We start from the raw sequence: 15,522 nt of genomic DNA, 5'->3' as shown, positions 1-15,522 counted from the left end.
ATTGCAGCCTTCCCTCTGCACCATCAGTTAAGGAAGCAAGAGGACAATCATGGGGCAGAGAACATGCCCACCAGCAGAATGGTGTGCTTAGGGGGGTCTAACAAAAAGCTTCTCTCTGGTTGCAGATGTAAGTGTGGTCCAGGGTAAACATCTCCCACACTTCATCCCTTCCCATCTGTCTGCTCTCAAACACAAACACACCCCAAAGCAACATCAGAGGAGAACCCTCAGTGTTCAGTATTACTGACCACAAGTCCTGGGAGCAGAGAGCTCCAGGAAACAGGAAGGTATCTTCCTTGCTGGAAAGACAAGGAAAAGAGTGGTTTTCTCAAAGACTTCCAGGCCCTGCCAGGGAATTGGAGTGAAATTTTCCCTGGATGTTGCAGTGATTGCTACCAGGGAATACCGAGCCCTTTATTTCCTTATGGACCCACATCCCACTTTTCCCCTGCTGTCCTCTGCAGGAAGAGCAGCACAGCAAGCAGCAAAACACAGCCACTGCCCAACAAAGTGCCTAAGAAACGAGTGTCTCTGTTCTGCCATTATAAGAAGCTATTACAAGGCCCAGCATCATCTCAACCAGCTTGAGACATCTTAATGAGGTGCCTAATTTAGGCAGGTGTTTCTCTTTTGCTCTAGTCAATGGAGTAAGGAAGCTTTGAGACCAGAAGCAGAGATAAGGTTTTATAAATGCTGTTGCTTTATTTCTCCCCCTCCTCCTAAAAGCAATCAGAGCCCACCTGAGCTTTAAATTGCTTTTCAGGCTTTCCTAATGAATGTTTCTCTGAACATTTGCATGGCTTCTGTTTGCCCTCAATATGGGCAAAGCTTAAGCCAAGAAGTTTGTATTTGATGTGTAAAGAATGCCACATTACTGCAGATCCTCAGGACTCGGACTCCATGTCTTATCCTCCAGATGTGACGTGCCAGAGACATCACCCAAGCAGGCTGCAAGGCACAGGCTAAGGATGGAAATCAAAATCATCTGGAGGAAAACCATCTAGAACTTCATCCTGTACCTCTGTTTAGCCCACAAACCATCAGAAGCTGGTGGAATAATTGCTTTGGACAGATAATAAAACATCCTCCAGCAAAACTAAGGTACTTAATATACTGCCCAAGTCAATTCCCCTTATTTCTGCTGTCCTCTTGCTTTTAATAATGGTTTAATGAAAAATTCAGAATTAATTGGAACTGGCATTAGACATTCACGTGTTCCAGCGAGGGCTTCACTGCTTCAATATTTCATAAGCTGACTTCACTGCTGTGCTTCTCCTTATCCTGGCTTTCATAGGCTAGAATATAATCTCTTCATAAAATGAAGGGTCCCAGTATGGGTGGATGGGGCTGCACGAGGAAAGCGCACAACCCCATCAGAGGCAAAGCAATGCAAAGCAAAGCCATGCGTTTTCTTTCGGCCCCCATCCCCTTTTCCCATGTCACGATGCACATCTGAGCCTTGCCTGGAAAGAGCTGGCCTAAAAATAACCAGGAGCTGTCTGAAAGGTGTCTGAGGAGGGACCTGGCAGCTGTCAGGCTGCTGCGTGTGCTGCAAGGATGGAGCTGATGGTCTAGTTGACACCAGACGGACTCTGCTGTAATGAAAATGCCTTATGCTCCCCTTGGCACTCACTGGGCAAAGGCTGGTGGCCAGAGCCAACAGATCACACCTTGGTGTGTCTGGGGCCTGATCCAGTTCTGGCTGCCGTCAATGAGAGTCTGCCCTTGGATGGCAGTGGGACTTGGATCAGTCCCTTTACCCCCAGACTCTGGCTTTACACCAGGGATGATTCATGCTTCCCCAAGTGAATGTCACCCCAATGGAGAAGGATGCACCAGGCCCCAGGTCTCTGAAAGAGAGACCCATCACTGAGATGCCTACATAAGGGGATCAGAGCCTAACTTTTGACACTTCTTTGTAACAACAGCTTTACACCACACTGTGCCTCAGTTTCCCCTTCTCTAATAGGAGGGGGGGTGTTCTGTCTTCAACATTATCAACATATCCATAGATCCAGGCATTTTAAATGCTTCCAGACCATGACTGTGCTAAAAGCTCTTCCTGTTTCCCACAAGGCACTTACTGCACACGTGTTACACTATGCGGCAGTCATGAGATGAGCAAACAGAAACACGAAGGCATGCTGTGACTCATGTCACACCTTTGCAGCAACTCAGTGGCAGTGAGGACCCCAGGATCCCAGACCCCAGCAGAACATTCCTACCTTTACAGTGGCTCAATCTGGAAACCAAATGCTGCTAGCAGAAGCTTCAGTCCTTCTCAAGTGCACAGGGGAATCTCCATTGCCTGTGGTGTAGCTGAAGATACTCGGGGCTGCTCTTGGCAAAGGCATAGTGTGCTGGGAAGGGAAAAAGAAGAGAGGTGTGAAGACTAGAAACCTTGTTTTCAATGGGAGAATGGACCCCTCTCTTGTTCTCAATAGGAGCTGCCCACTGCCAATCTGAAAATCTGACTCTTTTGTTAGCTAATGGGCAAGAGCAGCCCCTTTTTAGTGAAGAGCAGGCTCTGAAGTCAACTATCTTGCAGTAATTTGGTCTAAAAATAGCGGTCTGTGTTGAGAAGAATGGAGGAGGGAATTAGTTCCTGTAATATGGGCTGTAGGAAATTACCTACAAGATAAGAGGGTGACTTGATCTTTTTGAGAAAAAGACAGAAAACTGAGACAAGAAGAGACTTCCTTATCTCGAGGATATCTCGAGCATCATCTGGTGACTGCCTGAGTCTGCCTTGCAGGATCAGTCCATCACAACCAGCTCCTGTGGCCAGCATCACTCACTTCCTTTCGTTTGGGGGTACTGGATTTATCAAAGCATCACTTGTCCCTCTCGGTGTTCTGGGGCTTCTGTTGCCTCCTGGTTGCCTCCTGCAGCCCTGTGATGCTGATCCTGCTCACGTGGCAGGGCAGGATGCGATCAGCCCTTCAATTAGGCAGAGATCTGAAAGGAAGAGGAAATCAAGATGATGAACCAGTGAGGAGCACGTGTGAGTCAATATTAGATATCTGATGGCATTATGAGCAATGAATGAGTCCTACCACTTTTGGAGGGTCCCAGCCTGTTTGCCTGCAATAACTATACACATCTTCTAGGGGGAAACTGTGCTGCACTGATGAGGGGTGTTCACAGCAGCCAGGCTCTGTGTCTCCTTCAGGGTGCTCTGGCTCTCATCCCTGAGGAATTTTTCACTGTGCAGAGTACTTTACTTCATGAAAATGGCCATGTTAAATAGCTGTGAGGTTCCTCCACGCCTACTTTGTTAAACTGATCTGCTCCACAGCTGGCAGCTCTTTAGAGAAGGAAACATGAGGTTACTAAACCCATTCATTTCTCACATGCACCCACGTTTCGAATGGCTACGGAGATCCAGCTTTAAAGTCCTCTGAGAGCCACTGGAATGAAGAGCACTTTGTGAAGACATTATAATTATGATGGGATTCAGGGGTGTGTGGAAATGAGTCATGGAGACGTTTCCCAGCCAGCAGGCTCTTGGAGCCAGGTGAGCTCTTCCCTGGAATGTGAAGCATGCAGCACGGCAACTGGGAGGAACAGGTTTGGCAGGACACTTGAAGTAGCTCACAGCAGACGGCCTCTTCAGAGCCACATCCCTGCTTTACCCACCTCCCAGCCGGATGCTCCTCTCTGCCACACTGGCCCTGGTGAGCTGGAGAGGATGGACACGCTGCGAAGGAGCCTTTCCCGCTGGAAGAGGTACCACATTAAGGTGCACCTGGCCGATGAGGACCTGATGATGCCCCTGACGGTCAAGCCCAGGGACACGGTGATGGACCTACGGGCTCACTTAGTCCGGGAGGGCGTCACTTCCTGGAAGAAGACATTTTATTACAACTCCAGGCAGCTTGAGGAGCACGAGACTCTCAAAGAAGCCAATATCCAGAATGGCTCCGTCCTGCTTCTTGTCAGCAATAAAAGGTAGGCAAGGAGCTCGTCTGCAGCAGGGGCGGTGCAAAGGAAGGGGAATGATCTGTGTATCTGAGCCACTCGGGACTCTTCCCTGTTGGGGTTTGCAGAAAGCAGATCAGGAACTCAAACCCTGCCATGGCCAGCAGGTGGATTGAGATTCAGGGCTCTATATCCGGACATGCTGCCATGTGAAATAAGGGGGTAAGAGGAGGAGGAAGTGTGGTGGGGCTGCCTGTCCTGTTCCCCATCAGGACTCACTTTCTACTATGTGGTCAAGCACAGAGGGAAAGCCAAGAGATGCAAAAGGGCAAAGGAGATGTTGTGACCTGGTGGGGTGCTCTGGGAGCCTCTTGCTTGTCCTCATTCTGTGGTGTTGAGCCTGGCTCCGTCCGTTTCTTCCTGGCTGATACTTTCTGTGAGTACTATGGGGTGGCACAGTCCTGCTTTGCCAGGGGAGAGCTGTGAGTGCCGGCTTACAGAGTGCTGGACAGAGGCAGCAAGAGGCTGCAGCTTCCCAAAAGTGGCCAGAGCGAGGCTGGAAACTTCCAGGAGATCCAATGCAAAAGAGATCAATGAATCTTGTGTTCCAGGGGGGATGAAAGCTGAACTGATGGACCTGAGATGCATTGGCCCACAGGACCAGTTAAGATTCAGTGGGGTGGATTTACGCCTACCTGTGCTGTCTTCCCTATTGCCTGGCTGTTGCTGCCAGCATGATTAATCCTGTGAAGCATTTTGGGGATACTGGGTAGAAGAGGTGCACAGCAGAGCATGGGTGTGTTGTGTCTAATTCAGCTTTCTAAATCCCAAGCCCTCTGAGTTATGTGTCTCTGCTGATCAGACTTCCCTCTGCAGAAAAACCCACACCAGACTTGAGTTCCTGATTATATGCCGTGTACTGGAATGGTCCTATTTTCCAGTCCAGAGGCAGCTTGAAATCTCACACAAAGAAGATTTAATAAAGCATTTCCTTTCAGAGCTCAGGCAGACACAAGAGATTTCACACTGCTCAGCTAACTGCAAACCCCAAGTCACCCATGACCCCTTTCTCCAACAACTCATTTCAGCCCTCTGATTAACTTGGCTCAGCTCCTCCTTTTCACCTTGTTTTTAATAGCAGGAGCATTTCTATTTGTTGTTGCTTCCACTGTTTACTTTCCTAAATCCTACAGCCTGAGTTTTGAGAGTAAGAAAGGATTTGGAGGGACTCAGTTGATGAAAGGCACAGATTGATGCTCTTTTGGCAGATGCACCTTCCCACTTGCTGTCATTGTATCACAGTCCCCATGGTATTTCTGAGACACGCTTGTATATGGCTTGGCAGTCATCATCCTGCTTGGTACCTAGTCCTGGGCTGAGCACAGGCTCTGTGACAGCACCCCATCACATCCTCAGCATGCAGGGGGCTGGTTTTCAGAGGGCTCACCCTACCACTTCAATTGGGAGTTAGGAAACCCAGAGGTGGAAGGTGGTGTGTGCTGCATTGCAACTGAGATTGCAGCACCATTTTGAGCCTTAAGATTGTTCAGGCAGATCTTTAGGTATTAGAAATCCACATTGCTCCAAGAGTATCAGTGGAGTACACTGGTCTGCATCAGCTGGGCAACTTGGGGAATACAACGGGAGTAGCCACTTGGGACAGTTTAGGAGCCATAGGAGCACAGAGGAATAGAAAACACAGTGCTGGCTTTGCCCAGCAGCCCTGAGGGTTTAAGTTGGTTTTAGTACTTGACCAACTCAGTGAAGTATGGACCCTCTCCATCAAAGGTCAGCATCTGCTTCTTAAGTTCTCCCTAAATATCTTGGTGTCTCCTACTTACTCTTTTGTACCAAGATGCCAGCCAAGTAGAGCTGTATTAATTCCAGAAGTGAAGTTGTTCTGATGGCCAAGGTCTGCAGCTCAGTGTCGTGCCTATAAATATTAATGGTCACTCTGCATGCTGTGTGTTCCTACAAGGGGCTCACGGGACAGTTTACTTTGAAGCAGAGAAAACATAAAAATGACCTCATTTTCCATCCCTCCGTTCCTCCAATGCCTTTATAGATAATTGGCATTTAGCAAAGGCCAAGTCAGCATTTCCACTTCTCATTTGTGTTTTCGGGGGTTTATAACTTAGTAATAAAAATTCACTTAAGGCTGCTGCTTGGCAGGAACGGGACCCACATCCCAGATAATGCTGACTATTTATTAGGACCTTAGCGTTTAAAAGTTCAAGCAAGGCACTTCAGTGTTCAGTCAACATGACCTCTCACCCTGGGAGAACACACAGGCAGGCCAGAACTGGGAATATTGCATCCACTGTAGATGCAATTCCCCCTTGTGCAGAGCCTGTTAATCGCATTACTACTGCACTGATTTGAGATTGCAAGCCTGTTGCAGGAGAAGCTGGGCAAAGAACATGCTGCAGAGCAGCTTCCAGCCCTAGAGAGCTACGTATTACAATGACATGGTTATAAATGGGTAAAACAGGCAAAGCAAGACTTGGAATGTGAAGGAACAAGCAGACAGAGCAACCCCTCGGCGCAGTGGCCTTGGGCCAGCTGTGGTGTTCACACCATTGGTGCCCAGTGCAAGGAAGGGGACCACTGGTGAGTCTCACCACAAGGAGAGCCACCACCCTGCAGGGATGCAGGAGCATCCAGGAGGGCACGAAGCAGGCTCTCCCAAATGCTGGCACTCTGGACCACGCCATGGCAGAACCTGTTTGGCTCGCTCTGGAGGTGGTGCAGAGCCAGGGAGCTGCTCGGCTGGTCTGGTGGTGATGTGGGAGTTCCTGAAACTCACCCAGCTCTTCCCCAGTGCTGGCTGCAAGCTGGGGAGCACCAACCAAAGGGGCCTCCCACCAGGCACCCAGCAGCAGTGCTCTAGAGCGGGTGGGTGGCATCAGCTCCTCCTTGTTGATAATCCCTTGGCTGTGTTTTGATGCTCAGTGCTGGGGGAGGGATGCTGGTGAATCCACCGCTTAACCCATGAGGAGAGGATGTAAATGGGTGATCCAAGAGCAATTCCTAGACATGCTGTGTGCCTGTCACTGGCTGCTCCTAAGGATGTACAGCTCCAGCTGGATTTGGACGTGGTATAAGCACAAGCCCATCAGCAGAGCCTTTGCACTTGTTTCAGGCTTCTTTCTTGTGCACTCAACTCGAGCAGTCAGACAAGGTCTGTAGTAATAAACCAGTACCTGGGCTGCTCTCTGTTACAGTGCTGGAGTACTGCACTGCACTTCTGACCCGGTCCAGATGCATTTCAGGAGCTATCATATTCCCTGTGGGCCAATCGCTCATCTACAGCACATGGGATGCCCTCAGTCTTTTGGAAGCCAAGCAGCTACTGTTGTCACATATGGCTTGCCCAGAGAATGGAGTTCAGCAAGTCATTGGTGAATAGGTTAAATAAAGTAGATGCCAGCAGTGGGTTTAGCAGAAGTCTATTATCTGGAATCCGCTGGTGTTGATTTTGTGCCCTGGAGCCACCTGAAAACATCTCTCTCAGGGCACTGCCTCAGTTACCATAACAACTCCTCTAGGAACAGCTCCTGGCAGCTCCAAGAGCAGACCAAGGCCCTCCGTGCTATAGGAGCCACTCCAAGGTCAAGATAATCCTCTCCAGGATTCCTTCCTTGGCCACCCAGGCTCAGTGTGGCACTGGGTGCCAGTGCTTATACAAGCTTTAATACGCTCAGGACCCCGTTTTATCCTTCAGAGGCTATGCAGCCTAGTTCTCCTTCCATTCAAGGAGCTACCTGCTGACAGAGGAACAAACCCATCCATCTTTGGAGATCCCAGCTAATTCCCTTATTGGCATTCAGTTTCCAGTCCCTGATTTTTAGCCTCGTAAGTGAAAACTGTGACTGAGCCCCTTGCGTAAGGTCCAGTTTAGCTCATGCTAAGAAACTGCTGCCTGCGTTTGACTCCTGTGATGACATGAGGGTTAATGCCTCACACAGACACTTGGCAGTGTCTCACTCCAGGCTTATATTAACTCCACTCTCCTGCCACCCCTTCTCACTCTCACTGGACTTGCCTGAGAAGCAGTCATCAAGCACAGCAGACAATTTTGGATCTCTAGAGACCAGACAAATAATGGGATCTGCCCAGTTTGACCCTGAAAGCCAACGTTACAGCCCAGGCATGAATTAAGCCCCTTGCACTGGGTTTCAGCGCGGTTCTGTTCTGCCTGTTCCTTGCATTGACCTGGCAGCTCCCAGGGTTGCTCAGCCATTATTCCTCAGCATGGAAGGGAGATTTCTCTGCTCCCATCCAACTACTACAGAGTTGCCCTGTTAAGCTTAGGCCTAGCAGCAGGCTCCAGGACACCTCACAGTGGGATAACGATCCTTTAAATAGCAGTGGGAGTCTGTTTTCTCAGGGAGAACTAATGAAGTTCCTCCCTACATGCTTAGACATATGTCAACCTGGTGTCGCTTTAACAGGCTCCTTCCATCTACTGGATAAATAACACTGACTTAAAAAGCATCCTCTTTGAGGTGCGTTACTTAGGCAACAGCCAGGCAGGGGACTGACTGCATCTCTGTGGCTGAAGGTAGTTTTCATGCATACTACTCAGAGGCCATGCTCTCTGCTGCTGTAAACTCCTTGAAATCAGTTAAGTGATTGTGGAGTTCTGGAAGCACCAGTGCAGTTACTCTGCAGAGCTCCTGCAGCATACAGGCCAGGAAATGACGCCTGCATTTAGCTCAGTTACTTACTGTTCAGCCCAAGAAGCTCATTTAACAACAGCAGAGCATCACATCAGCAGAGAACATGGTCTGTAGGATCTGAATTCCTCCCCTGTGCAGTTGCATGGGATGGCAGTAGATAAAACTGAGCTAATATGTCCCATGGGGGGGTTTGTCTTGGCTCTAGGCAAAGAATTAATGAATGGAAAAGTACATCCTAAACTAGATTCTTTCCTGGAGTGATGTGGCACAGCTGCCTGGACTTCTCTGTTGTTGTGCTGATTCTACCAGTGAGGAGTCTGCCTGGTTAGGAGAGATACCCTCTCCTGTGTCCTGGTATTGATGGGGCAGATGTGCCCTAGGGTGGGTTCACAGCAAATCCTTGACTATTACAGCCCCCTGAACTTCCAAGTGAGGAGGCAAGTGCTGGAATACGAATCCTGGTCTGGGTCTTGCAGAAACCCCAACCAGTGACCGGCATCAGCCTAAGTAGACCCATAGCATCCTTTGCTAGGACCAAACAAAACCCTCACCTCATAGACTTTGAACCCAAGCCCTGATGACACGTTTGCAGCACAGGCTCAGTTTCTTGTCTGCATAATTGCAAAGAGCAATCAATTCACAGGAGTCAGAAGACTCAGCCCTGCACTTTCTGGCTCAGCTGGGTGGGGAGGCTGCTGGGAGAGCTGCTGCCTACAGGCCACGAGTAGCTTGGTTGCAGTCCAAGGCATGATGTGAGCTCTCTAAGCAAAGGCTAGCCCTGAAGAGGTACCCCCAGAAACATTCAAGAGCTTCAGCCTATGTTCTGGACACTGCAGGGGGGTAGCCCTAGATGGTTTCTAAGGGTCTTCAGATAAGTAATCCTACTGTTGGTCAGCTTTAGTCTTCTATGCAAGGTCTGTACTCCTGTTACAGAATGTTTTGGAACCATAACCCCAGAAATCCATGGTTTAAGTGCTAATGCATGGGGGGGGGGAGTATATCTTGGGTAATTGAAGCTCTGTCTCACTGCAAACATCCTCAAAATGCTGCTAAAGTCCCTATTCTAAGATGCAAAATGGATTTCCAAGAACATGAGCTACAGAGAGAGAATCTTGCTTATGGGAGGAAGGTTTCCAGACAGTTGCAGATTATCTGAAGGAGGGTGAAGGCATCTTCTTCAGGAGGATAAACAGGTCTGGAACCTTGCAAGGAGCTCATAGTGTGACTGGAAAAACACTCAGAGGATCAGGTTTATACTCTCTCCGTGCCAGGGTCAGTGCCTCTGTAGCGAAATGCTGTTTCTGATTGCCTGTCTTCAGTGCTCCAAGTATTTGCCTCTTTCTTACTCAGATAATGCCAAAGAGCACAGCCAAAGCCATGAGAGATGGGGAGTGTGACAAGGGCTGAAGGGAAGCAGATGGAAGAGAGCTTGGCCATGGAAAGGCATCCCCACCACCGGTAAGTCCCTCCCTGCACACCAGCTCCAGGACTGTTCAGAAGCAGCTCCCAGTGTTTTCAGCAGTGAACAATGCCCATGAATAAGGAACCCAAACAGAACAACAAATAACGTTTCCCCATGCGCTCTCAGCTGCCAAAGCAGAAGTGTGGGCAAGACTGACTCAGCTCCTGAGGGCAGTGAATCAGAGAGAAGTGCCCGTCAAAGGGCGACTTCTGCCTGGGTGATGAAGCAAGAGGGAGCTGAGGTGGACTTTGGACATCTGAGCCTCCTTCCGACCCTCCCAACACAGATTCCTCAGTAAGTTTCTGGTCTTGCCCTTTGTCTTCCTATGTGTAAGTCTGAGATAATTTGTTCTTCCCTTTCTTCTACTCTCTGTCCATCCAGCTGTGACTTGGGTTAGGGACTCTGGTACAGCAGGGCCCTCATTTCTAGGCTGAAGGTTCTATACAGCAAATAAATGGTAAGAGCACTATAGACAGTCCTAGAGCTTCACAGCCTTTATGCATCCAAAGGATAGATACACTGTTAATGGCAACCACCTCACCTGACATTAAGGACCTATTGTACACCAAAACCGCCTTATTTTTGAGCCAGGGTTTATAAGGCAAAGAGCATCCTTGTGTTGCCAGTCCCCCTGCTCCAGTAACTTCTGAACCAGCTGACCTGATTCAATCAAGTTGGATGGAAAACCAGGCCTCACAGACCCAAGATTCTTGCAATTTTCATGAAAACCCAGCAGCAGGGTAGAAGAGAGACATTTAAGTTAATATCTTCCTGTAGCAAAGGGAATTACACCTCTTGCTCCCTGTCTGTTTTGAGATGCAGCAGCCAAGTGATCAGCTGGCATTTAGATACTGACTGGTCAGTATGGTACCTGTCTAGCTTCAGACCAGCTCCTGTGCTCTCTGCCCCTTGCCTGCAAAGCAAGAAGCTGTTGGAAGAGCTTTGCTGGGGAGGTCTGAAAGGGATGAGGATGCCCTGGGGATGTTACAGTGAGCTTGGAGCACCAAGAGAGGAGGAAATAAGAAGCAGTTGTAACATACAAATCAGAGGAGAACAGGTTTCACCAGTTTCCTGCTCACAGAACAACTCGATTTTTAGGTTCAAACTTATTTTCAGGACAAAATGGGTGTTTCTCTAACAACCACAGTTACTTTCCCCAGGGAATTTTAATGACCAGCAAATGTCTTCCCAATGCCCCCAGACCTGCACTTTCTGGTTTTCAAGTGAAAAACATGCCTCTTTGGACTTGTTTTTTGGCAATGAGAAGACATTTGATTCTTTTTTCCACCAAAAGCATCTGAACAAATGCTATGGAAAAATGGGAGTTTCTCATTTCCCATTGCTTTTTTTTTCCTAGGAGCAAAAATATTTCCCCAAGTCCTTCCTTGGGCTTTGCACACAAAGAGATTCTAAGACAGATGAAGACGTGAACACAGTCACAGCTGAAGACCTTTGAGTCCGAGCATTGAGCTGGACACAGTGGGATGGGACTAAGCATGGGAAGGAGGAATGTGCCTTCCCAAGGTCACCCAGTGGGCAGCGCTGGAGCTGTTGGCTCAGCGTTTCTGCCTCTTGACCACACTTTGTCCTGAAAGGAGGAGTTTCCTGGAGCAGAGCCAGGCCATTGCTGAGTGCTTGGAAAGTGCCTGGCGCAGCCTGAGGTGCAGTCATAAATAATAATTAAAATGATAATAGTATTATTAAAGTGGAGGCGTGCCACTGAGGATGGGACCCACTCAGCAACTGACCTAAACCTATGCCCCTCTTCTAGTAAATGGCCAAGTTTGCCTCACAAAACCTGGGAGACCAGGATTTACTTCTCTGGAGCTGCCAATCACAGCAAAAAGCAAAGGGACCTGAGTTGAATTAGGTCTGGTATCTTCCCTAAGACCTCATCCCTGTAACTGGCAGCTCTGGAAGGCTTTTTGCGGCTCAGGGGGTATCTGGTAAGAGTTACATTAACAGGGGGGAGCTGCCTGGACTAATGTTTTTTTCAGATAGGCCCTGATTGACACTTCAAATCTACCTGACAATCTCTTATTCTACGTGCAGTTGTGGCCTTTCTTCTGAGCAGGAGGAGCTGGGTTGGTTGCTGTCCTTCAACTGATGGATCTTATCATATGGGAAAAAGAAGGAGAGAGGAAAGAAAGGCAAACCACGTGGAAACAGCCACAGGTACAGCATAAAGAGAGGTAAAACTCACTGGATCTATTTGAGGTAGTTCTTTTTCCCTCTATGCGATAACTCAATGCAAGATACATGAGAAAAGAGGCTCTGCTCTGAGGAACAAGAACTGACTTCCTTTACTTGACTGTTCATTGTGTTGTTTCCCTTCAAAGATGGTTCCATGCTTTGCAGATAGGGCTGGGCAGCCCTGCAGTGACAAGGGCCTGGGAAGTCAGTGGGACAACCTCTGGTACTCACTTGTTCTACACGGCCTCTTCTACTGCCTGTCCTCCCCCAGCTGCCTCTTCCTCCTTAGTTTCAGGTACCCTCAGTGCTTGTTAAATGCTTCACACCACACTCAGGTGCTCTCAGAAGAGGTGACAGTCACTCTTCACAATGTTATTTAGACATTTGGGCTTTACCTGAGCCAAGACAAAGGTTGGGGCTCCAAATGAGCAGACGCACACTCTAAATCCTCTTGTGGACACAGGCTCAGTGGCAAAATAGATCTCTTATTCGAGATGTTCTGTGTCCCCCCACTCATCCAAGCCCATCCAAAACCATCCAAGTTCTTTAGACTGCAGAGTATAGAGGCAATGGTGTATGTCCAAATACCAAGAAAGATGCTGATGGTAAGAACTGCTCTGAAATGGATGTTTCCCTTGTTGTCTGTGAACACAGGTGTGGACAAGACCAAAGACCAAAGCTAAAAGGTGCTTGAGCTCCTGTCTGCATGCCAGCCTCAGTGTATTGCGAGATGGAGACGTCTGCAACCTCGCATGCTGTGCTATGGATGGGATTTGTTATTCATCTTTGGGATCCTGCTATTGATGGGGCAGGAGACAAGCCCAGGCAGGCCATCTCCAGCAGCTGCTGTGCTTCAGCGGGGCAGCTCAGGCTCAGGCATGTCCCAGTGGCTCTTCTCCCATACCCAAGTCATGGATGCATCGAGTACTTCAGTTTCCAGGGCCATCAGCCTGGCAGCTCTCCTCAGCACTGAATTTACCTCGTAAAGGCACATCAGTGTCCTGCCCAGTGGGAATGGAGGAATAGATGTAGCCTCTGAAGTCTGCCTTTAATTCACCTGCTTCATTGCATTTCCTGCCCTGCCTTCTGATCAATGAGCCTGCACTGGCTGTCCTGGGAATACAAAGGGATTTTCGTATCCAGGTGAATCCAACGGTGAGCTCTCAGGGCTCAAGCAGGATGTGGCACATCTCCCTTGAGGCTGCTTCATTGTGGGTTTCTCTCCCCCAGCAGCACTTGCACACACTCTCCAATCCATGGCAGCTGCACCACATTTCCTTGCACAGGGCTGTGCCACATTAGTCCCTCTTAGTGAGGCTACTGTGCGGCATTCCCTCCTGGAAGTGATCTCCTTCCAGGTGTTCCTGGTTTTCAGCCACACGGTGTTCTTCATAGGGCCACACGCTGCTTTCTGGGGCCCTGGCCCCATGGTGGCTCTGCTGTGCTACCTCAAACAGGATGCTGAGGCCAAATGTTACCTCCCAGGGGCTCCCTTCTCAAGGCTGATGCTCCCTTCTCGGGCCTTCAGGCCATCACATCAAGGACAGCAGCACCGTGTCACCTCAAAGGTGCTCTCAGGACTGCCTCATCCACTTGGTGCTATCAGAGAACCCTGATGAAAGGGTTTCTGGCACTTGTGGCTAAGCAGACCCCCACTGTCCTGCTCTTTTTGAGCTCATGTTAATTCCAGGCAGTGCTGCTCAGCTGCTTAATAATCCAGTGTCAAAACCCTGGGGGAGCCAGGCAGGCTGCCCTTGGCTGGTGGCACCGATTTGGTGACATTGCTGCTTTACCTTGCCTGTTATAATCTGCATCAGATTGCTCTTTGCCTGCTCAAATGGACAATTAGGAGGCAGTTGTCATGCAAATTGCGTGGCGGCATAAAAACCGTGGGGAACAACATCAGAAAGAAGTACTTCTGTCAGCTTTTGTTACCATGGGATGGGTCCTGCTCAGATCCTGTGCTGTGAAGCATCAGACAGAAGAGAACCTGGTGTGCCTTTGTGTTTTATAGGCAAGAGCTGCCGAGCTGCTCTGCGTAGCACTGCCTCCAGGCACTCACAGGCCCTGATAACGTGTCTGTGTGCAAACCCAACAGACAGATTGCCGCCTACGCTGGAAATTTGATGATTGCCTTGTTTTTTCAAGGCTCTGGTTTATCTACTGCAGGCCAAAGCCATGGGGTAATTTCCAGTCTTTCAGCACAGGGCTGGGATGCTGTGCGGAGGGAAGCGGAGAGATGCTGACATTCCGATCTGCCACCTCATGTGCTCTTAATACTGACAGCCTTGGAAGCGTGCTGGTGTCACTGGTGTTGTGGCTGTTCTTGTCATTGTTGTCTTCCCATGTTTGGTGCTAAATGTTGTAAATGAAGAGAAATATCTAAATTTGTAAAGGAATGTAAAGTTCTGGAGGAATTAAACGCGCAGGAGTCCTGCAAACACAAATGGAACAGGTATGTCTTCATTTGCAGTGGCAAGTCACATCAAGGTAAAGCGATCTGCTGCTGATGTAGCTGCTTTTACTGCCTATTGGCTTTGCATTGCCCCAGGCCCTGGGTAACAAAGACACAAAGTGCGTGTTTTCATAGCAAATGCCGTGTTTGAGAACTGAGGTGGAATATCCATACTTATGAACCATTACAGCTGGCAGCCAGGAGGCCAGTGTTTTAAGGGCTAGCTGAGCTCATACATAACATGAGATCCAGAGGGGGAATGATGCCTATTCATATCCTATTCTAGAGGACAGCGAGGAACAAGGGTGAGATGTTCTGAAGCCAGATGGATGAGCTGAGTTCAAAGTCCTCCTAGAAGCTATGGCAACATAGCTTGTACGTCTACTCAGAAAATCCTTTGCTACTACCATAAATGACTCTAAATGGCCTTATTTTCCTGCTAGCAGTGAAATAAACAGCTTCAATGGGAAGGAGTAAATCCATTTGATTGCACATGTTGCTGAGAATAACCCTCTTAGTTATTAGTAATAACCCGATGTATTGCTAGCAGCATGGCCACCAAACCAGACAGCCTTATCTACCAGAGAATCATTGTATTGCTCCTAACGTTTCCAATTACAGCTGAGCAAGGGAAGTCAGAAGGGCCTCGAGGGAAGAAGCAGAAGGCAACATGGGAACCTGGGTTATAAACAATGTGTGTGTCAAATGAAATCTGTCAGGGCCATTATAGCTTTTGGGGAAGACTTCTGGCAGGTAAAGCCGAGTTCCTTCTGTTCCTGACTTTCTTCTAAGCTAACGCATGGTAGTTC

At 48.8% G+C, this 15,522-nt stretch overlaps 1 long non-coding RNA gene across 3 annotated transcripts; it reads left to right on the top strand.

The window, feature by feature from the left end:
* Window positions 1-9,957: 9,957 nt before the first annotated feature.
* On the top strand, window positions 9,958-14,705 carry LOC115945219 (uncharacterized). 3 transcript variants are annotated; one of them, XR_004550383.1, is made up of 3 exons: window positions 9,958-10,061; window positions 10,192-12,240; window positions 12,913-14,705. It is a non-coding gene; the product is annotated as an uncharacterized lncRNA (long non-coding RNA). The 3 variants fall into 3 exon arrangements; XR_004550382.1 differs by having other exon boundaries at window positions 9,958-10,359; window positions 11,423-12,240; XR_004550381.1 differs by having other exon boundaries at window positions 9,958-12,240.
* Window positions 14,706-15,522: the final 817 nt, after the last annotated feature.

This window comes from Melopsittacus undulatus, chromosome 19, assembly GCF_012275295.1.
Source record: "Melopsittacus undulatus isolate bMelUnd1 chromosome 19, bMelUnd1.mat.Z, whole genome shotgun sequence".
NCBI classification, from domain to species: Eukaryota; Metazoa; Chordata; class Aves; order Psittaciformes; family Psittaculidae; genus Melopsittacus; species Melopsittacus undulatus.
This window is presented reverse-complemented; position numbering and strand designations above follow the sequence as displayed.